This window comes from Leucoraja erinacea, chromosome 20, assembly GCF_028641065.1.
Source record: "Leucoraja erinacea ecotype New England chromosome 20, Leri_hhj_1, whole genome shotgun sequence".
NCBI classification, from domain to species: Eukaryota; Metazoa; Chordata; class Chondrichthyes; order Rajiformes; family Rajidae; genus Leucoraja; species Leucoraja erinaceus.
In genome coordinates, this window is record NC_073396.1 from 13,693,689 (window position 1) to 13,717,522 (window position 23,834).

At 40.9% G+C, this 23,834-nt stretch overlaps 1 protein-coding gene across 3 annotated transcripts in view; it reads left to right on the top strand.

Moving 5' to 3' along the window:
* Window positions 1–23,834, top strand: part of lmf1 (lipase maturation factor 1) — a 460,297-nt gene that overhangs the window by 127,173 nt on the left and 309,290 nt on the right. The gene's annotated exons all lie outside the window — the stretch shown is intronic.

Consider the following 23,834-nt stretch of genomic DNA (forward strand, 5'->3'; position numbering starts at 1 on the left):
CTTCTACCCTCTTTAGACCTTTTCATTTCGAACTTCTGGCGTGACATCGACCGTCTTAACTCTTCCACTCCCCTTACCTACTCTAACCTCTCCCCCTCTGAACGTACAGCCCTCCGCTCACTCTGCAGCAGCCTTGACATTATAATCAAACCCACCGATAAGGGAGGTGCCATTGCAGTCTGGCGCGCTGACCTTAATCTCACTGAAGCCAGGTTCCAACTCTCAGACACCTCCTCCTACTTATCCTTGCACCATGATCCCACAGATGAGCATCAGGCTATAATCCCACAGACCGTTTCTGATTTTATCGCTTCTGGCTTTCTGTCCTCCAAAGCCTCCAACCTTATTGTTCCAAGCCCTGCACAGCCCAGTTTTCTTCTCCCCAAAATCCATAAACAGAATTGTCCTGGCACACCCATTATTTCTTCTTGCTCCTGTCCCACTGAATTAATTTCCACATACCTCGAAAGCAGACTGATGAAGGGTTTCGACCCGAAACGTCTGGGCCCCTGTCTAAAAAGAAATTTGCGGGTAATGTGAAAGCTTTCACCCCCATCATTGTTCGGTATTTGCTGGGTGGATGCCGATGGGGCGGCCCGTCACCCATTCCTGAAGGCTTGCTGTCGGTGGGGCGGCGCATTTTCCCACGGCTCCGCTCTGGGCCCCTGTCTAAAAAGAACTTTGCGGGTAATGTGAAGCGGTCGCCAGGCTTTCACCAGTCCTTGTTCGATATTTGCTGGTGGATGCCGAGGGGTGCTGCCAGCTGGGTGTTGGATGCGATGTCCTGCTCGTTCTATCCAGCGATGCTGCCTATCCCGCTGAGTTACTCCAGCATTTTGTGTCTACCAGCATCTTCCTACACTATCCATGTACGTGTCTAACTGCTTCTTAAAAGTTGGGATAGTCCCTGCCTCAACCACCTCCTCTGGCAGCTTGTTCCATATCACCACCATCCTTTGCGTGAAAAGGCTGCCCCTCAGATTCTTATTAAATCTTTTCCCCTTCACCTAAAACCTATCTCCTCTAAATTTAAAATAGGCCTGGTCCATAAAATAGGACAGTTTTAAGGTGTAAATTGGTCCATGCTTTTCTGATCCGCCCATTGTGTGGTATATGGTGCTTTCACTATTCATTGAATCTTTGGTGGCATTTTGCAAACCATTGAAATGAAATGCTTTCAGACCTATCTATTTTTGTCACAAACCTCAAATAAGTATTAATCAGTCTGTGACTGAACCTTCAATAGAATAAAACAAATATTCATCTCATCATCGATTGATTTTCAGTGTTCAAGTCATTATATTTGGTGATTAAAACGGAAGAAGTTGTATGGAATGGATGGAGGGTGAGGAACTGATGCAGTAAAATGTGAAATATTGCAGAGCTTGAACAATCTGCAATTTTTTACATCTGTGGTATTAACTAGAAAACACATATTTAGCTAAATATGTATAACTACAAAGCTATAATGACCAATATTCATTGTAGTTTGATCTAATCAACAGCACAATAATTGGCTATTTAGTCCATCGTGCCTGTGTCAGTCCTTTGAAACAATTGTCGAAGTGGTCCCCTGTTTGGCTGTTCCTCTGCAGCCATGCAATTGTAACCCAATTGCCTTTTGTAAGTTGCTGTTGAACTTGCAGTCACTTTCCTGTCAAGCCATGCAATCTTGTGGTGGATTAAAAACCCTTCAAATCTGCCTTTTTGTCAAATGTTTGACAATTGATAGCCAAGTTTTATTATCAGTCCAAGGTCTGAAAATCTTTGATTCACTCATGCATCTTTGATTCAACTGTCGGTCTGTCATCAAATGTGTCTGAAGGACCTGCAGATGCTGGTTTAAACCAGATAGATACAAAATGTTGGAGTACCTCAGTGGGACATCAGACAGCATCTGCCTGCCCCGCTGAGTTACTCCAGCATTTTGTGTCTATCCTTGGTCTGTCATCAAAGTTGTATTTAGTGTAAGTAATGTATGTAAGTAGTTGTATGTAAAAGAAACAGAATTTGTGGGAAACGCAGTGCTTTGAGGAGTGAAAAAACTAATGGAATCATTCGGGCTTTCAAAAGTGAATTTGAAGGACATATGATGGAACAATCTTGACTACCAGTGGGGAAGGAGAAGAGGGGGAGGGGTTGGGGGTGGGGGGTGGTGGGTGAATTGATTGCCATCTACGAGAAGACAGCACTGAGGCCCTCCAGTATTCCTTTTCCTTGCCGACTTTTCTGTCCGTGAAAACAGCAAGACATTGGAAAGTTGATATCTCTTTTGAATACATATTTGAGTTAGTAGCTGAGTTTCCAACATCACAGCAGTCACTGCATTTTTAAAGTGTGTCAGTTGGCTATAAAGCACTTGGGTCATCCAAAACGATATGGCAAGGTACTTTATAAGTCCCAGTCTCCTTTAACCTTCTATTGAATTTTCAATGTTGGTGCAGAAAACCATAGATCATTGTGTCAAATAATAACACAGCATTAAATTTACTGAAGTCTTTGGGTGGGTGCGATTTTGATTAGATTTCAACCTGCTGTAAAATCCAGTTTATATGAGTTTGCCAAAGATGTCAGTTCTTAAAACTGCCCTTATCTGAAAGTAATTATCTATGCCAATGTGTAAAAGACGTGCAGGTTTGTAGGTTGATTGGCCTGGCACAAGTGTAAATTGTCCCTAGTGTGTAGGATAGCGTGAATGTGCGGCAAAAACAATAATGTTAGCTACTGTACCCAGATTGGATATTTCCCAGTTGAATATTTTGTTTTAGCTGCCTTCCAAAGAGAATAAGACATGAAAACGTAATTTTGTCAGTCGTCTCAATTTCTTCAAGGTGCAGTTGTATACTTTTCAATGTTGATATAATTTATGCTGAGTATGGCATAATTACTGAAAATATGCTGGGTAGCAATTATGTATAGTACATCTCTTTGAACAAGTGATCAATTGTGATATTTGGTTGTTTATGCATCTTTTTACATGTAAATGTGCCCTTTCACGGTTTGAACTTGGCAACACAGAGTTGACAAATGTCAGCCGATTTATCCATATTTGCATGTTAATTATCACGTGAACTGGTGGAAGAACTAAAGATGATATTTATGCTGTCATTTTTTTAATCATATCAGGCTTAGTAACTGAGTATGTTTTGCATAACAGATTTTGCAAGCTTTCGCTTCAGAATAAAATTTGACGCTTTCCAATTTTACGCTAAAATTTCAACCTTTCCAACTCACTAAATATGTAAGTTCTTAAGTGACAAAGTAAAAAATCTACTTTTTTTTCTCTCTCCATTTTCTTTGTACTTTCTGCACTCATGTTATGTGAAAAAGAGCCTTTCTCTGAGGCTGAATGGAGTAATGTATCAATTGCTATGGAAGATGAACATGACTGTTATGAAGATTTCTCAGAACCACCTTTCTGAATTGATTCTGAGGCAATCACTTTGTAATTGTCCTGTGCTGAAAATTGACATCCATATTATCTACTCCTTCTGCGTTATAATCTACAACAAACAGGTTGCTGTTGGGTGCATATTTTTAGCATCCCTTCTGCATTATAATCGACAAAAAACAGTTGAGTGCATTTGTCTTGGTGAAATGGTGAGCATCCACCAGACCACATAGCTGGTCAAATAGGATGGACTTTCCTATTATAAGATACTTCCTGGCATCATGTGACATCAAGCTGCTCCATGCAGATCAATCATCAAAATAATTGGTAAAGAATGTTACTTTTATCACACTTACCATTGTTCAGCTGCCAAAAGTAGTGATGACATATCTGGCCATTGAAACAGTGTTTGATATTGTCATAGTTTGAGAGAGCTGACAGTGTTGAGTTTTTTTGATCAACAGCTTAATGTGCATATCTTGGTCTGAATTTCAAATGATAGTGATAAGAGCAGTGATAAGATACACAATTATTGTAGTCTGAAGTTCTATTCAGCAATATTATGGCTGACCACCATCCCATTTCTATCCTATTCACAAAACACTAATTCCCTCAGTTCGAGAGCTCATCAATTTCATTCTTGAGATCTTCATTGATTAGTCACCCAAATTCCAAAATTCACAGCATATTACAAGCAAAGGAAGTTCTCTTCATCTCTGTAATAAATGGTAACTCACTTAACTAAAGCCACCAGGTCTGGTTTCTATCCATCAAGGGAAACATGTTTAGTTTAGTATAGTTTAGCTAAAACCTTTGGCCCACTGAGTCCGCGCTGACCATCGAACACCCGTTCACACTAGTTGTATGTTATCTCCCTACACATAGGGGCAATTTACAGAGGCCAGTTCACTTACAGATCCATCTGGGAAGAAACGGGACAACCCAGAGGTAATCAACATGGTCACCAGGAGAAAATGTAGACTCCACACAGCACCTGAAGTCAGGATCCAAGCCGGATCTCTGACACCGTGAGACAGCAGCGCTACCAGCTGTGCCCCTGTTGCTTCCCTAAGTTGTTATCTGGATTTACACTCTTGAGCTCTCATCTCTGTTAACGTTGAAAGTATTTGACAGTTGAAAGTATCAAGTTCTATTTAATTTGACACTTGGAAATCAGGTGGAAAGAATGGTAGTGATATCTAGTTCCACTGCCTCAATGTGTTGTCTTTATTTTTATTTATAGATCTCCCACTTCTTCCAGTGTAGTTTGTGGTATTCAGTGCTTATGAGGAGGTCTGCTCTGCATTTGAGAAGCCAGACTGCAGATTAGGTGACTGCAGAACACTTGTGTTCAGTCTGAACTTCCAGTTGCCTGTCACTGTAATTATCCACGTTTACCTCTCTCTTTGGCTTCCTATTTTGGTTTCAATGATGCCCAATGTAAGCTTGAAAGACGGTATCTTATCTTCCATCTGAATATGTGCAGTCCTTGTGACGATGTGGAATTTAACTATTTACATTAACTACCTTTTTCCCATCAATGTGATATCGCTTTGAATTTGAACTTTTTCTTTCTACTCTTTCTTGAAATACTTGTCTTTAAAGTAAGTGTTACTTTGACAATTTTGGTCTGCAGCCTTTCACATACAATCCATGTGTCCCCTCCACACCTCCACCTCTCTGCAGCACTTGCCAAGGCTGTGGGTCTATGTGGGCCTAATGAGATTAGTGTGGGTAGGTACAGTGGGTGGTGAATGCGGTGGGCCTAATAAGGGCCTTTGCACACAGTATGACTGAATCAAAGATTTGATTTTTTTCATGTTTTTAGTTCTGATGAAGGATCCTTGACAAAGATACATGACCTGTCTCTCCCCATGACTGCTGGTTGATCTGCTATGTACTTGTAATGTGTTCTTTCTTCAGTTTGGATTTAAACACCTGAAGTTGTTTTTTCTCACTGGATTGAAGTATGATGATCAGAGCATCCACTCTTGCTCCTTTTAAAAACTATGGATTATGTCTCATTCACGTCTATAAACTTTGCACTTCCAAAATGCCATATCAGGATGTTTATCCCACCTAATGTCTGCCTGTCTCTTTTCAAGAATATTATAATTTCAAGAATATTATAATAATTATTTTTAGCAGAAACTCCATTTGATCATGTGAAATACATTTGCATCAATGTCTTTGTCGACAATGGGAGTTCTACATTTTTCAAAATAACTATCACTTCATTTAATTTTCATAGCATTTGCTCCAAGATTTTAAACACTGATTCATTTTATTGTTTAAAGAACTAGTCTGGTTGCATCTAATTTTTGCAATTGTTAAATTTCCTCCTTCACTTATTCAGATGTGAAATTAAAGTTCAGTCACACTGGAGATATAATCGACTCCACTGCGTAAATTGAACCTCCTTTTGAACACTTTAGCACCTGTGAACAAGAGAATGCAATTTATGATAAGTGCTTTAATGTTTTATCGTATTTCGTTAAGAGTATGATTTAGATTTTGCTGGCACCTTAACTTACCACTGAACATTACAAAAAACACCATTGTAATGACTGATGGATTTTATTTTTAGTGTCTGTGGTGAAGGAGTGTTGGTTAAACCATCTAAAACAGCACAGGAACAGACCATTTGCCCCCACAATGCACGTGCCAACCATGGTGCCTGCACGTGACTTTAATTCCTCGCCTGTTCATGTTCCTGCCTAAATGCCTTATAAATGTCGCAATTGTATCTGCTACCACCACTTTTCCTGGCAGTGCGTTACAGGCACCCGCCACTCTGCATAAAAAAAACTTGCTGCGTAAATCTCTTTTAAACTTTCCCACTCTTACATTAAAGCTATGCTCTCTAATATTTGAGCATTCTACCCTGGGGAAAAAGACACTGCTATCCACAATGTCATTACCTCTCATTACAGGAGGATGGTGCCCGTTATTGCCGATTGTCCTCTATAACCGAGTGAGAGGATAAAGGCCGGGAAGGAAGAAACGTGATGGTGGGGCGGGTGATGAAACAAATTAGAATTCACAGGCTGTGGAGCCACAGAGCCCCCGGCCCCACACCTGGTGTGCCAGGGACGGGTCTGATGCTCACACCTCCTTCATGCTGCTTGCTCTCTCCGCTCTTGCAACCGGTACTTCCCACCATGAGGCACCAGCTCATTGAGTAACTGGCGGAAGTGGAGGAGCGGTGCAATGGGAGCTAGAACTAGAAGTAACTAGAAGTGAGATCCGCTATATAGATGTTTAAGAAAGAACTGCAGATGCTGGAAAAATCGAAGGTAGACAAAAATGCTGGAGAAACTCAGCGGGTGAGGCAGCATCTATGGAGCGAAGGAATAGGTGACGTTTCGGGTCGAAACCCTTCTTCTGATGTGGGGTGGGGGGGGGGGGCTGCGGGATGATTAAAGGAAGAGGCAGAGACAGTAGGCTGTGGGAGAACTGGGAAGGGGAGGGGAAGGAAGGAGAGAAAGCAAGGACTATCTGCGCCAATGTTCACACCGCTAGGGTGTAAACTACCCAAGCAAAATATGAGGTGCTGCTCCTCCAATTTGCGGTGGGACTCACTCTGGCCATAGCGGAGGCCCAGGACAGAAAGGTCATATAGATGTCCGTTGTTGCGTATCATAACCTACCCTTCAAATAATGCTGTGGATTCTTGTTCACCCTGGGCAGAACAATTGGATGAATGTTTATCAGAAGGAAGATGGATGCAATGTTTCTGCTTGCCATTGCACTGGAGTTCATGCTTTGAAGTTTAGCTCCAAATGTTTCAATCCAAGCAGTGAGATTTTCAAGAACTCACTGTGCTGATGTTCCTTGAGAGACTCCGCTGGCGTAAACATAAAATGGAATTGGCAACTTTTCATTGAAGTGAATGTGTTAATGTTTTTAATGCTTAGAGTGAGGTTGAGTGGTATGTGTCCCTCAATACTAAATATAGACATGGATGGAATCTGTAAGCACCATGTTAATAATTAAAATTACTGTAAGACTGTTAACTATTTAAAACGTAATTAATGTACCAACGTTTTCTTTTGATGACTGATATTCCTGATTTTAATTTGCTAACTGTATAGTGAAAAGAACATATTGTTCTTATTTTTTTTTCACGTTTCCACCACTTGATGTTCTTCCAGCATAGGTTTTGGCAAAAAAAAGCCCTAAAATTATTCTGGTTTGTTCTGCCAGACATTGTATACAAACAAAAATGTCAATATAGTTTTAGGAGATTTGAACAATAATTTATCATGCAACATTAATATGCAGCTATTATGGTTTAAATGCAAAATATCTAATGGTTATGCTAGTTTTATATACGTTATGGATTAACTCATGATGTACTAGGCGGCTATGCATTTCTTCCTTGGATCAGATTATAAAATTAAACTTATTTATTTCAAATGTTAAGTTGTTGCTGTACAAGCTAACCAGTCATTGACAGAGAAGATTGAAATGGAATCTTTCGCAGATATCCTCTTCTCAGTTTTCACCCAAGCCAACCCAATGTGCATGTAAATGTTATCATGCGTGGTTGGAATCGGGACAAACCTCTGGCTTCAGTAAACTAAAACATTTTGATAGATGACACTGTGGTGATACTAATTGAGAGAGGGCAAGACGAGATTCTTAAAAGTTGAAATGGATCTTTATGGCTGGGGCTTCAATTTAAGATGGTGTTTGTAAAATCCCTTCTTAATGCATCCTACGGTAATGTTGGATTGCATTTTGTACTGAATTTGATGAATTAACAGAATATTGCCTCTTTTTAAACATATTTTCAAGGAAGATTTCATAGGGAATGGAATTGTGGCTGGACAATGTGTAGTTAGAGAGTTTAGTTAAAATAGTGACTATAATATACAGAGAAAGGTTGCACGTTGGGGCTTTATTCTTTGGAGCGCAGAAGGTTAAGGGGGGACTTGATAGAGGTCTTTAAAATGATGAGAGGGATAGACAGAGTTGACGTGGATAAGCTTTTCCCACTGAGAGTAGGGAAGATTAAAACAAGGGGACATGACTTGAGAATTAAGGGACAGAAGTTTAGGGGTAACATGAGGGGGAACTTCTTTACTCAGAGAGTGGTGGCTGTGTGGAATGAGCTTCCAGTGAAGGTGGTGGAGGCAGGTTCGTTTTTATCATTTAAAAATAAATTGGATAGTTATATGGACGGGAAAGGAATGGAGGAGGGTTATGGTCTGAGCGCAGGTATATGGGACTAGGGGAGAATACGTGTTCGGCACGGACTAGAAGGGTCGAGATGGCCTGTTTCCGTGCTGTAATTGTTATATGGTTATATGGTTAGTGGGAGAGAAAAAGTGATACATATTTTATGTATTAGAGAAAATGTCATTTATTTATCCAGATCATCTATAATTTCACAACTGAGCACACAAAACTGTTTTAGCAAGTACAGCTAAGTGGCACACAGATATTCAAAGTTGTTAGATGTAGTTATATTTTTCATATTATCTCATTTTGGTCAGTAAGCAAAGGTTAAGATAAGCATCTAGTAAAGAACATGCAAAAATGAATAATTAGATACAATATTTTTCTTGAGGTGAACAGCAAAGATACTAGTATCCTCTAGAATCTTTGGTGAACGGTGTGCGCTTTGAACAAATAGTACTGCAGATTTTAACAGAAATTTTCTAAATAACATGGGGAGGAAGTTGGATCACGGTGCTCGATAGTTTAATAATTTTGTGGAAAAGCTTTCATTGCTGCTTGGAGAAAGTTGAAGCCATTTAAGCAGAAAGCAGTTGAAGTGATGAGATCAAAATTCTGCTTCAGAAAATGGGAGTCTTTGAACCTTTGCATCAAACAGGAAGGACAATTATCCAACTACCCCAGACCACATCACTCACCTGCACACCAGGGGCAACTTGCACTGGCCCATTAATCTACCGACCCAATGGTCAACTCCACCTTTAGCAAATGAATAGAAAAGCAAATATTTCATATATGCTTGTAAATGTAATGAATGACAAGTTTTATTTTGCTTATTGTAACCCATCCACACGTTAATACCTATTGCAAGCATTTTAAAACATGCAACACCATCTTACTCCCTTGGTTCCAAACTTTTGTTTGTCCCTATTTCCTCCCTGTGTTGAAATCAATACTAGCCCAACCACTACTTTTTGTGTACAAACTATTAAAACCCCAAATTAGCAACACTTGGTTGTTGCATTTAGGATTGGTTTTCTTTCTCACACTGTTCAGTCTTGCTGATATCCTAAAATGGGGGTCCTGATCATTGCCTAGGACTTCAAAAAAGTAACTTGCAGCAGTGATATGGTACAGATTCTAAAACTTTCTTTGTTGGTTACCTTCCTGAGAAAGCAGCAAAGCCAAAAATGGAATATCAGCCAGATTTCTGCAGGTGTATTAATAAACTTTCTATGGAACTCATAGAATCATACAACTTGCCCATACAAAATGGCTTGTGTTGGCCACTTGTATGGCCAACTAGTATGGGCAAGTTGGCCTATCACTCCAACTTGCCCAATACCGACCAACATGTCCCATCAACACTAGTACCACCTGCCTGTGTTTGGCCCATATCCTGCCAAATGCATATGTATGGTCATTTAGATTAAATGTGTGTCGATGCACAAACAAATGCACATTTCACACATGGAAAGCAGCTGCATATTGGTGTCTGTTGTTCTAGCTATGTTTGCTGAACTTATTAAACAGTGAAGCAGGCTCAAGGCTGAGCAGCCAATGTTTTGCATCGACTTCTGTTTTGTGTTCTTAATCCAACTATTGGCACCATTCAACTGTCGTCATTCTATTATTGACTGGGATATACAGTATGTTAAAGAACAAAAACTAATTTGTTTTCTTCCACAAGAGAGTTGGCTGTAATGAAAAGAGAGCTGTGGCTAGTAGAGTTGCCTGAACGTCAGACCCAAACCCTTGGGGTATGAAGTACAAAGATCTCTGTAGTGGGCCAGATGAGAAAAAATATCAACTGTTACCCGGAATTTTATGAGGATGTCTGCTTTTCCTTCCATTGTACCCAATGATTCAGTCTCTAGCAGTGTGCCAGTTGGAATAGGGAAGATGTGATGTGATTCTTACATATTCAAAAGCAATTTATCCCAATCCACGTAATTATTCAAATGATTAAATACAATCCTGCATAAAGGCTTAATTTTTTCAGAAACTATTATCCACTCCTATAATGAAAAGATGTTCGTAAAGAAGCGAAACAAAAACTGCGGAGAAACTCAGCAGGTCAAGCAGCATCCGGGGATGGAATGAGCAGATAACATTTTGGTCAGTCTGAAGAAGGGGCCTGAGCCGAAATGACATCTGTCCATTCCCCCCCCAGATGCTACCTGACCCATTGAGTTTCTCTAGCACTTTGTGTTTTTCTCAAGATTCCAGCAACTACAGTTTCTTGTGTCTCCATGTTAGGAAAGAATATAAGAGTAAGGCATCATCACGGCATTGAGGGTTCAGTATTGATGTGTATAGAGAACTGGCTGGCAAACAGGAAGCAAAGAGTAGGAGTAAACAGGTCCTTTTCACAATGGCAGGCAGTGATTAGTGGGGCACTGCAAGGCTCAGTGCTGGGACCCCAGCTATTTACAATATATATTAATGATCTGGATGAGGGAATTGAAGGCAATATCTCCAATTTTGCGGATGACACTAAGCTGGGGGGCAGTGTTAGCTGTGAGGAGGATGCTAGGAGACTGCAAGGTGACTTGGATAGGCTGGGTGAGTGGGCAAATGTTTGGCAGATGCAGTATAATGTGGATAAATGTGAGGTTATCCATTTTGGTGGCAAAAACAGGAAAGCAGACTATTATCTAAATGGTGGCCGACTAGGAAAAGGGGAGATGCAGTGAGACCTGGGTGTCATGGTACACCAGTCATTGAAAGTAGGCATGCAGGTGCAGCAGGCAGTGAAGAAAGCGAATGGTATGTTAGCTTTGATAACAAAAGGATTTGAGTATAGGAGCAGGGAGGTTCTACTGCAGTTGTACAGGGTATTGGTGAGACCACACCTGGAGTATTGCGTACAGTTTTGGTCTCCAAATCTGAGGAAGGACATTATTGCCATAGAGGGAGTGCAGAGAAGGTTCACCAGACTGATTCCTGGGATGTCAGGACTGTCTTATGAAGAAAGACTGGATAGACTTGGTTTATACTCTCTAAAATTTAGGAGATTGAGAGGGGATCTTATAGAAACTTACAAAATTCTTAAGGGGTTGGGCAGGCTAGATGCAGGAAGATTGTTCCCGATGTTGGGGAAGTCCAGCACAAGGGGTCACAGCTTAAGAATAAGGGGGAAATCCTTTAAAACCGAGATGAGAAGAACTTTTTTCACACAGAGAGTGGTGAATCTCTGGAACTCTCTGCCGCAGAGGGTAGTCGAGGCCAGTTCATTGGTTATATTTAAGAGGGAGTTAAATGTGGCCCTTGTGGCTAAGGGGATCAGAGGGTATGGAGAGAAGGCAGGTACGGGATACTGAGTTGGATGATCAGCCATGATCATATTGAATGGCCGTGCAGGCTCGAAGGGCCAAATGGCCTACTCCTGCACCTAATTTCTATGTTTCTATGTTTCTATGTAAAGGTATCAATAGGGAAGATTAAAAGAAAACATTTCTCCTGGTATTGGAATCCTGAACCAGGAGTACAGTTAGGCCATGCAGGGAATGAAATGCATAAAACTTGAAAAAACTAAGCTGGGTACATAGAGTCATGTTTAGTTTAGTTTATTGTCACATGTACAATTGAAAACTTTTTTGTTGCATGCTATCCAGTCAGCGGAAAGACTATATATGATTACAATAATGCTGTCCACAGCGTACACATACAGGATAAAGGGAAAAAACATTCAGTGCAAGCTAATGTCCAGAAAATTCTTATTAAAGATAGTGTGAGGGTATCCAAAGAAGTAGAAGGTTGGTGAGGACTAGTCACTAGTTGGTGATCAGATAATTCAGTTGCCTGATAACAGCTGAGAAGAAGCTGTCCATGAATCTGGAGGAACAGCTCAACCAACTAAATGAAAGGCTCAAGTGCATAAATAGCCGAGTACTCACTATTTCCAGAAAACACTCACTTAATCTCCGACTTTTTCAAATATCCCGAACTTGATGTTGGCTGAATGAGCCTGATTAGCTAATTTACATGGTCAAAATTAATTTTATCACAGATCTATTGACATTAGGCCATGGAAGGAAGCAGCGGTTATTCATGGATAAATCTGACAACATAAAATAGGGTAACGATGGCAAAACCAAAAATTCACCTTTGGCACACATCAAAAAGCAACTTTATTTTTGTGGCACTCATTTTCTGGAATGTGTTGTGTATAAGAAGGAACTGCAGATGCTGGAGAATTGAAGGTACACAAAAAAGCTGGAGAAACTCAGCGGGTGCAGCAGCATCTATGGAGCGAAGGAAATAGGCAACGTTTCGGGCCGAAACCCTTCTTCAGACTGATCGGGGGTGGGGGGGGCGGGGACAAGAAAGGAAAAAGGAGGAGGAGCCCGAAGGCTGGGGGATGGGAGGAGACAGCAGGGGGACTGAGGAAGGGAAGGAGACAGTAAGGACTAACAAAATTGGGAGAATTCGATGTTCATGCCCCCAGGATGCAGACTCCCCAAACGGAATATGAGGTGCTGTTCCTCCAATTTCCGGTGCTGCTCGCTGTGGCCATGGAGGAGACCCAGGACAGAGAGGTCGGAGACGGAGTGGGAGGGGGAGTTGAAGTGCTGAGCCACCGGGAGGTCAGCGTGGTTATTCTGGAATGTGTTATTGCACTACCTTACCTATGAGCTGCCTCACAAAATATTTTACTAGATTTCTGTGCAATTATGCCATTGTGGCAGTAATTGGATTTACCTGAATAATTCCTTTTCAAACTTTTCCTCAAATGAATAATGATACATTAACAGCAACTTCTAGAAAAGTATATGTACCACGAGGTAGAATGGTAAAGCTTACTGTTCAGGTAGTACCCAGAAACAAACCATCATAAAAAGCTTCCAACCACACTATCAGAAGTACAATGAGCCACAGTGAACTCCCAATTACACTGTTTTGGCAATGCATTTCACAAGGCGAACATGGTTTTGAACATGTTTCTATTACTTGAGAAGAAAACACATTAATTCCCTCTGCAAAATACTGCAGTTAAATTCATTAAAAGTATTCCACAAAAAATTGCCTTGGCTCTTGTCAGAGAACTGTGTCCTGTTTATTTTGCCAAACAATTGGTGGACTACTTCATCGGAGCCTCCCAAGTGAGCCTTAAAGGGTAATTACACTGGGAAAAGATTTGCAAAGAAAAATCTAATACACTACATCCGTGAAACAAAATTAATTTAATAAATCTAGTTGATTGCAAAAGAGGTGACAAGATATAGAATGCATGAAACCAAAGTGACAATTGGAAAGCTTTAATTTGTGTCACACTGATATTTGGTTGTAGTTGATTTAAAACAGATATCAGAAGGGAAATTAATCTGAGGAATTCCTCATATCAAAGATAGATACAAAAAGCTGGAGTAACTCAGTGGGACAGGCAGCATCTCTGGAGAGAAGGAATGGATGACGTTTCGGGTCGAGACCCTCTTCGGACACACGAGTTCCTCATATCCCCTGCTTCATTCCTCCAAATACGGTGCGTGAAAAAGGCTGGATAAAATAACAGTCTTTCCCTCACTGCCAGGTTTTTTTTTACATTCAACTACAGCAATTCATAATCATAATCTCCAAAGGGCTTGTAACATAAAACATGATTATCTGTAAGAAATGAAGCAAATAACAACCAGATGGAAAGGAATTCAATTATTCCAATTAGATTATGAATTTTAATTGAAAACCAAAGAAACTGCAGATGCTGAGAAGCTGAAATAAAAGCACAAAATGCTAGAAACTCTCAGAAAGTCAGACAGCATCTGTGGAAAGAAAGACAACGCTAGTGTTTCAGGTCGGTGACCATTGATCAGAATTGGAAAAGCCAGACACAAGAGAGTGTTAAGTTGCAAAGAAGAAAGGGAATGAATGGGAAATCATACTGACTGTGGGAGGCCAGAGTTGCTATAAAGGTGATATGCTATAAAGGCAGCCATCTAGTTGGCTAAATAAAGAGGGAAATTAACAATTCTACAATTTCAGGAAACTTGCTATTTCTGTTTATGTTTGAACTGATTTGTTCTGTTAGAATTGGTCTGTTATGTTGTAAGTTTATCTCCTTTTTAAAAATAATTTCTCTGAAACAACTAATGAGAAAACAAGCAATGGAAACGTTAAAGCTGTGAAATGCAAATGAGAGTTTGATTTTAGAGATACAGTGCGGAAATAGGCCACCGAGTCCACATCGACCAGCGATCACCCCGTACACTAACACTATCCTACACACACTAGGGACAATTCACAATTTTATCAAAGCCAATTAAAGTACATCCCTGTACATCTTTGGAGTGTGGGAGGAAACTGGAGCACCCGAAGAAAACCCACGCAGTCACACAGAGAATGTACCAACTCCATGTAAACAGCACCCGTAGTCAGGATCGAACCCGGGTCTCTGGCACTGTAAGGCAGCAACTTTACCGCTGCACCACTGTGCCGCCCTTCAGTTGTTTCAGAGAAATATTTTTTAAAAAGGAGGTAAACTTACAACATAACAGACCAACTCCAACAGAACAAATCAGTTCAAACATAAAAATAAATAGCGAGTTTCCTGACATTGTAGAATTCAATATCAAATCAATATCACCCCGAGTATACGGGGTGATCTACAACTTGACAGTAGTTAAGGTGTTGGTTGGAACATTACAGGGTGCCCCATTGAGATATTTCAGAATGGAAGTGTGGACAGAACAGAATAGGCAGCTAGACAGCTTAAATTTGCCTCCACGAACTGAAGATCGATGCTTTGCAAAGCTCCAGCGATAGTCTCCCAGGGTGGGAAATATAAGGACTGGTAGCATGTGGAGAGGACCAAGGGAACTCTATCCTTGTTCTGTCTGAGGGGAGGGGAGGGGGAGCGAGAGCACAACTGCAGGATACAGAGCCCACACAGACGAGGGGTCAGTTCACAATAGGAGGGGGAAAACTACGGTTTCTGAAGAAAGAGTGGAAAGCTTCATCTTGGGAGACGGAGAAATTGAGTGTAGGGGATGACACCCTTGCAAGAGGCAGAGTGGAAGGAGGTGTAGTCATGTGGGAATTGGGGTTCATAGTAGATGTCAGTCAAAGGTCTGTCCCCTGTGATGGAGCCACAGATCAAGAAAGGGAGGAAAGGTGTCAGAGATGAATTTGAGTGAATTTGGGGTCACTCTGGACTACATTAAAGTTTCCAAGCAAAAGCTAGTTTAGATGTGCAGCAATCCACAATCATCCATTTAGGAAAGAATTCACCATCTCTGGAGGTTAATAGACAGGTGACGTTTTGGGTTAGGAGCCTTTTTAGACATTTAGAATAAAGGGGAGAAAGCTGACACGAGAGGTAGGGGTAGGGCAAAGCCTGGCAAATGATAGGAAGGAACTGTACATGCTGGTTTTTACTGAAGATAGATGTACATGCTGGAGTTACTGAGGATCATCGCTTGCTGGCCATGCTTTGTTCTGGCCTTCTCTATCTTTCAGTCTGAAGAAGGGCTCCGAGCCAAAACCTCACCTGTAGCTTTTCTCCAGGAATGTTGCCTGACCCACTGAGTTACTCCAGCATTTTGTGTCTATCCCTGGCAAATGGTAGGTGGAATACAGGTGAGGATGGCTGATTAGCAGATGGGTAGAGATAGTGGCAAAGGCTAGAAATGAAATGGAGACAAAAGAATATCAACTAAGGAAGCATGCGGAGCAGTGGAACGTAGAATCAAAGGGAGGGTGGATCTGGGTGGAACAGGCCAGGGGGGAATAAAAAAGAGGGGAATAAGAGTGAATAGGGGACTACACAGGGAGGGGTGGGAGATAGCAGACCATAGTGGAGGAAAAAGGCCTCCTTTTGGTGATGGAAAGTTGAGAACTTGGCACTCATTTTTAATTCAATTTCAATTTTATTTTTAATGTTTTATTATTTATTTATTTTATTAATTTTTAAAAAAAATTTTTTTTTTTTTTTTTTTTAATGATACTGCCTGTAAGGGAAATTCATTTTGTTGTCTCAAATTGAGACAATGACAATAAATTTGAATACAATACAATACAATACAATACAATACAATACAATACTCATACCATTGAGTTGCTCACTACCGAAGCAGAATATGAGGAGCTCTTCATTCGGCCTGCATGTGGCCCCATTCTATGTAGTGGAGGAGGCCAAGGTCAATATGGGAGTGCAAAGGAGAGTTAAAAATGGCATGGTCTCCAGTGACGACAGAACCAAAATGCCAAACCAAGGTGCGATCGGTTTCTCCACTGTAGAACAGAACACTGAATACACCACAGTAGACTGAAAGAGGTGCAAGTGGATCGTTACACCGCACAAAATAACTTTGTGGTTCCCTGGACAGTGGGAGTGGGCAAGATAAAAGAGCAGGTGTAAAAGAAGTGTCTCACTGTTCCACTTTTGATGAAGAACTTTCAACCTGAAGGGTCCACATCTGCCTGACTTTGTGAATGCCTGAAGCATTATGTGCTTCTTCAAATTCCCAGCGCCTTCGGTACTTTATTTTCATGAACAGTCGAGGAAAACATGTTTGCATAATCAGGTCAGAACTATAACACAGTGACAGGGCAGTGGTGCATACCCAGTGGATGTGCAACCAGCCAAATCTAAGACAAATGAGCATTAGTTGTACATATGACATTGGAGCTAAAGTAAGACTGGTGCCTATGGTTTTAGGATTTTTGATTGAGTTTTAATCAGAAACAGACATGTGGAAATTTATTGGATAAACACTACGTACTCTCTTCTGTATTTAGTCTTGTTGCTAAATTGAAAGAATTACCGGTGTGTCTTCATGAACTAGACCACTTCTTGGCACGCAATTGCATCTTGATAACTATCTCCTTCTATATCCTTTTACAGACTTGTAAAACTTGTTTCGATGCCTGAGCAAAACACAACAGAGAGCCGTCACGCTTACAACATTTTATTATTTCTGGGTTCACACAACTATCGGTGTATTCAGAAGCAGAGCAACTGAAATGATTACATTAAATTGCCAAGTATCAATTTCAACCGATCATTTTTACAACATAGAACATATGGCACAGGGTCAGACTCTTCAGCCCACAACGCCCGTGCTAAACATGATGTCAGGATAAACTAATCTAATTTGGTGGCACAATATACATATCCCTCCATTCCTTGCATACCCATGTGCCTATCAAAAAACATCACTATGATGCCTGATCGGGTGTGGTTTCCAGCAATTTTAGTTAATTTCTGAAACTATCACCTCATGCTCAAAGTATGAAGTAAAACAAAGCTAATTTAGCTGAATGTTACTCTCATCATGCTGCTAGCAGGTTGTTAATGCTATTCATCTTCAATGTGCAGGATATGTATGTTGTATATTTAGTGAAGATACACTAAAAGCTGGAGTAACTCAGTGGGACAAGCAGCATCTCTGGAGAGAAGGAATGGGTTATGTTTCGGGTTGAGACCCTTCTTCAGACTATATTTACTGTCCGTTTGACCAAGGTGTCCGTTGAATATTTCAATTGAAAATTGAATACATTCACAGGCACTCCCAGACTTATGTAATAGGCGTTTTACGTAAACATGCAGTGACTTTAGCAATTCTTTAAGCCCACTGCTTTATTTCCAAGTTGTGCACCTCAGTAGTAGTGTGTTACCGCCGTCTCATGCGGCTATTTCCGCAAGCCTGTCAGCTGTACTCATAGAGGTTCCCACGTGGTCTCCGCACATTGGAGCTGCCACCTGGTCTCCCTGTGTGAGAGTTCCCACATGGCTCCTTGTGTGAGTTCTCCCACGTGGCTCCGTGTCGGAGATCTCACCAAAGATACTAGAGGAGTTCTCACTGGTCTCCGTGTCGAATAGTAAATTTACACCGTTTCCAACTTGTAGTTAATGCTATTCATCTGACTTAGGCTAGGGTCCATGGGACGTATCAGATAGCATCTGTATTATGTCCTGTTACTTTCTGGAATGGATGCATTTGCATTTGTCCATACCATCAATTTGTCTAATTGATAAAATATTCTGATGAGGATGGGCATCTGTAGGGTGCCTTTGAGCTTTCGTTTTACAATTATTACTTGTACACCATGATTGGTTTCCAGAAGTATTTAGTGTGAATGTATATGCACAATATTTAGGTAAGCCAATAGCCAAAGATGGTAGACACAAAGTGCTGGAGTAACACAGCGGCTGGCAGCATCTCTGGGAAAAAGGAACAGGTGATGTTTTGGGTCAGAACCCTTCTTCGGACTCTTCAGAGTCTGAATAAACTAGTATCTGCAGTTCCTTATAGTAGATTTTGTCTAGCCAAAGAAGGTAATTTGTTGATCATTGTACTCAATTTTTGAAGACATTTGATCTGCAATAATTGAAACCAAGTGGCTTGACTTTGTAGTTCCTTTGGATGCACGCTTTGTTCCTCTATGCTTGTAAGAAAAAATAATCTGAAATCCAGCTTTCTCTTTGCTCCTTGACCACATGAGGAAAGATAAATAGAATTGGAAATCAAAAAATGAATAAATTGTCTATAATTGTCTCCAATTTTTCTGCTGCTCCCTTTGCTGTTGCCTTTCCTATTCCACAACACACTGGTTTAACAATTTAAATTTTCTACTCTATTCATCTCTTTTAAATGAACAGGCACATTCTGAAGATTGTTTCAAGTACACTTAACTGTCCTCTCATAACTATTGTAAGTAGCTTTTCATAATGTTTTTGCTTTGATGCCGAGTGATAATTTGCTGTTTTAAATATCTTTGTGCTATCTATGGCCATCCACATACATACACATTCTAACTGGAGTCACTGCACAGGGATCATGGTTGATCTGTGGGAACAATATTTCTATGAGTGCATGATATGAGTGCATGGCCAATCTTTGGCTCCCTGCGGAGATAGTGGAAGCAGTTAGCATTACAAAGCGAATCAACAATATTAAAACTACTTTGGCTGTCGAATGAATAAGTTTAGAGGTGACTGTGACATGTTTGGGTTGACAGATAACTTTGGGTCTGTGGTTTACAGAGCTCATCTGCACTCTGCTTTAGCCTTTTGTGTTTAATTTAGTAGGACCCCAAATGATGGATTGCTGTTTTCATCATCTTTTTAGAATAGCAGATGTGGAAAATGAACTGGATGACCATATATTTTCTAGTAATTCCTGTGTCCCTTGATATTTTCAACTCCACATTTTAGATCAGTGGTGCTGTTTGTAGCACCAGAATTGCTGTACTGCAATCAGCTAACTCTGGTGTAAGACATATAGTAAGTGCAGGCAAGCAATATTTCCTACTTGCCTCAGAACTGATCAGTTCTGATGTAAAAACAAGGAACTGCAGATGCTAGTTTATAAAAATAAAAAAAAGACACAAAGTGCTGGAGTAACTAAGCAGGTCAGGCAGCATCTCTAGAGAACATAGATAAGTGATGTTTGATAGACAAAAATGCTGGAGAAACTCAGCGGGTGAGGCAGCATCTATGGAGCGAAGGAAATAGGCAACGTTTCGGGTCGAGACCCTTCTTCATAATGTTTAAGTGATGTTTGGGGTCAGTACTCTTCTTCAGACTAAAGAAGGGTCCCAACCCAAATAGTCACCTATTCATGTTCTCCAGAGATGCTGACTGCCCCGCTGAGTTACTCCAGCACTTTGTGTCATTTCTGAATGTAAGGTTGTCCAATTGGATAAAAAATGTTTTATCCGTTTTATTGAAGCTATCTAAGCTGCTGATTATTGTCTTCACTTTCAGATTTCGAACACATGTTCTGCATTTTGTAACTTTTCATTTTTTTCTCTAATTGCTTTCTTAGAACATAGAACAATACAGCACAAGAACAGGCCCTTTGGCCCACAATGTCTGTGCCAAACATGATGCCAAGACCATCTCTTATCTCATGAGATGCACCATCACATAATGCATATCTCTCGGTTTCCTGCATATTCATATGCCTATCCAAAAGTATCTTAAATGCCTCTATTGTATCCTTCTCAACCACTAACCCCGGCAGCACGTTCCAGGCTCTCGCCACCCTCTGTGCAAAAAAAAATGTTGCCCTGCACATATCCTTTAAACTTTACCCCCCTCACCTTAAACCTATGGCCTCCAGTATGTGATTTTTCCATTCTGGGAAAAAAAGGATTTGGACTGTTTATCCTATCTATGCCCCTCATACATTTATATTTCTATCAAATCTCCCTGCAACCCCCAGCATTCCATAGAAAACAACCTGTCTTTACAACCTCTCCCTGTAACTAATACCTCCTAATTCAGGTATCATTCTGGCAAACCTGCTCTGCACCCTTTCCAAAGCCTCCACTTCCTTCCTGTACTGGGATGACCAGAACTGCATGCAATACTTCAAATCTGGCCTAAGCAAAGTCCTATCAAGAGGCATCATGATTTCCAGATTTGTATACTCAATGCTCCGATCTATGAAAGCAAGCATCCCATCTGCCTTCTTTACCACTCGATCTACTTGCGCTGCCACTTTCAGGGAGTAATGACTTGGACCCCATGAACCAACCCACTTTGCATCAATGCAGTCATTCGTTCTTGTCTGCAAGAAATAGCAGTCTGCTGACTGCAGACAACTGTGGAGGCCAAGTTAATGGATATTTGTAAGGCCGAGATTGACAGATTCTTGATTTATAAGGGTGTCAGGGTCATGGAGCAAAGACAGGAGAATAGGGTTGAGAGGGAAAGATAGATCAGCCTTGATTGAATGACAGAGTAGACCTCATGGGCCGAATGGCCTAATACTGCTCCTAGAACTTTATGAACTAAATCTATACGGGGGAAGCAGGCTCTTAAAATCTGTCTTGGAAAGATTTAGGGTCAGGCTAAAGGAATTCACAGCGGATATGATGGGATCACCTTCATCCAGAGATTGCATTGCCTGGGAGAATAGTTGAAACTGGGTCATTGACAGGATTTAGAAAGCGACTAGATGTTTTTATAGAAGTTGGGAGGTCATGTTGCAGTTATATAAGACGTTGGTAAGACCACATTTAGAGTAGTGTTCTGGGCACTATGTTATAGGAAAGATATTGTCAAGTTGGAAACGATGTTGCCAGGTTTCGAGGGTCTGAGCTATACGGAGAGGTTAAGCATGCTGGGGCACTATTCCCTGGAGTGAAGGAGGATGAAGGATGATGGATGATCTCATAGAATCATATATAAAATCATGAGAAATAGATCGGGCGGAAGCATAGTGTCTCTTGCCCAGAGTAGGGGAATCGAGTACCAGAGGGCATAGACTTAAGGTGAAGGGGAAAAGACTTTGTAGGAATCTGAGGGGTGATATTTTCACACAAAGGGTGGTGGGTGTATGGAACCAGTTGCCGAAGGAGGTGGTTGACGCTTGGACTATCACAATGTTTAAGCAACAATTAGACAGGGACATGGATAGGACTGGTTTAGAGGGGTCTGGGCCAAACACAGACAAGTGGGACTAGTGGAAATGGGACATGTTTGTCACGAACCTCTCTAAAACCAACTTGTTCATGCTGACCAAGATGCCTCATCTACACCAGTCCAACTTGCTTGCGTTTATTCTATATCCCTCTAAACCTTTCCTATACCATGTAGTTGTCCAAATGTCTTTTAAATGTTGTTATAATACCTTTGTCGGAACTGGGAGAGAGTAAAAAGCTTGTTGGTTTTAAATTTCAGGGAGTATGGGGGTGGAAAGGGAAGGAGATAGGAATATCTCTGATAGTATTAGGTCAGGGTTGGCATGAGGGTAAATTAGGGCAATTGCAGAGTGACGGCACAAGCAATGTAAACTGTAAGACAAGCAGTTAGGAAGAGAAAAGACAAGAGGAAGAATATAAAAGCTGCCAAATCAGATTCAGATTCAATTTTAATTGTCATTGTCAGTGTACAGTACAGAGACAACAAAATGCATTAGACAACGAAATGCATTTGTTGCATTTATACAGATAAATACATATATGCAAGGAAAGCTGGGCAGGTAAGGTCATGCTGTTGGAGAGCGAGTGGCAGTGTGTCTGTGTGGGAAAGTGCCATGAGAAGGTGAGTGGTTGGCACAGTTTAAAGAATCGACCTGAGGAGATCTTGGGGGTGGCGGCAATAGTCATGAATCAAACATCATTCAAATCATGAATATCTAGAATAATACAGCATTCATGGTGTAGCTGGGAGAGTGGATCGGGGTGTCTCTATGTGGCGTGACCTGCTTAGCGTTGCCGACTCATCCGACCTTAATTGCTTTTTTCCCCCTCTGTCCACTATTCTGGCCTATTTTTCTTCTTGAGATATCAGCAAGAAAGCAGTTTAAAAGTTTGCTCATCTCCGTGCTGTTTTGGGGACATGGCTCTTCATGTGGGGAGTTATATTTGTACGTGATATCTCCATGCATGTGATAACAGCAACGTCATTTCAAAAATAATTAATTTAATGTGAAGTGCTCTGGGGCATCCTGGCCATGTGATTTAGGTCTATGCATGCTCATTCATTCCTTCACACTTACTGATTTATTTGCCTGAAGGCTACTTGATTAGTTGGGGCAAAAGGTCATGTAGCTATCACAAAGAAAATGGAAAAACTTCAATGATATGGTGTGACTGAAATTGCCTGCTCAGTTTTCTGGTCTTTCTTAATAAACTAATCATGCACAAAAACATTTTAGCAAAGAAACTCCAAACTTTACTAGCCATTGCCAGGTCTTATTTCAGGTTTAAACCACTTTCACCTTAAAACTATAGATTCTGGAATCTTGAACAAAAATACAAAGTGCTGGAGTAATTTAGAAGGTCAGGCAATATCTCTGGAGAACATGGATAGGTGGTGTTACAGGTCAGGACATCACCCATCCTTGTTCTCTAGATATGCTCTCTGACTCACTGTGTTACTCCAGCACTTGAGTTACTCTTTCTTGAAAACATTCAATGAATTGGCCTCCACTACCTTTTGTGGCAGAGAATTCCACAGATTCACAACTCTCCGAGTGAAGATGTTTTTCCTTATCTCAGTCCTCAATGGCCTACCCCTTATTCTTAAATTGTGACTCCTGGTTCTGGACTCCCCCAACATTGGGAACATTTTTCCTGCATCTAGCCATTCCAATCCTTCACGAATTTTATATGTTTCTATAAGATACCCTCTCATCCTTCTAAATTCTAGTGAATACAAGCCCAGTCGTCCCATTCTTTCATCATATGTCAGTCCCCCCATCCCGGGAATTAACCTGGTGAACCGATGATGCATGCCCTCAATAACAATAATGTACTTCCTCAAATTAGGAGACCAAAATTGCACACAAACTCCAGGTGCAGTCTC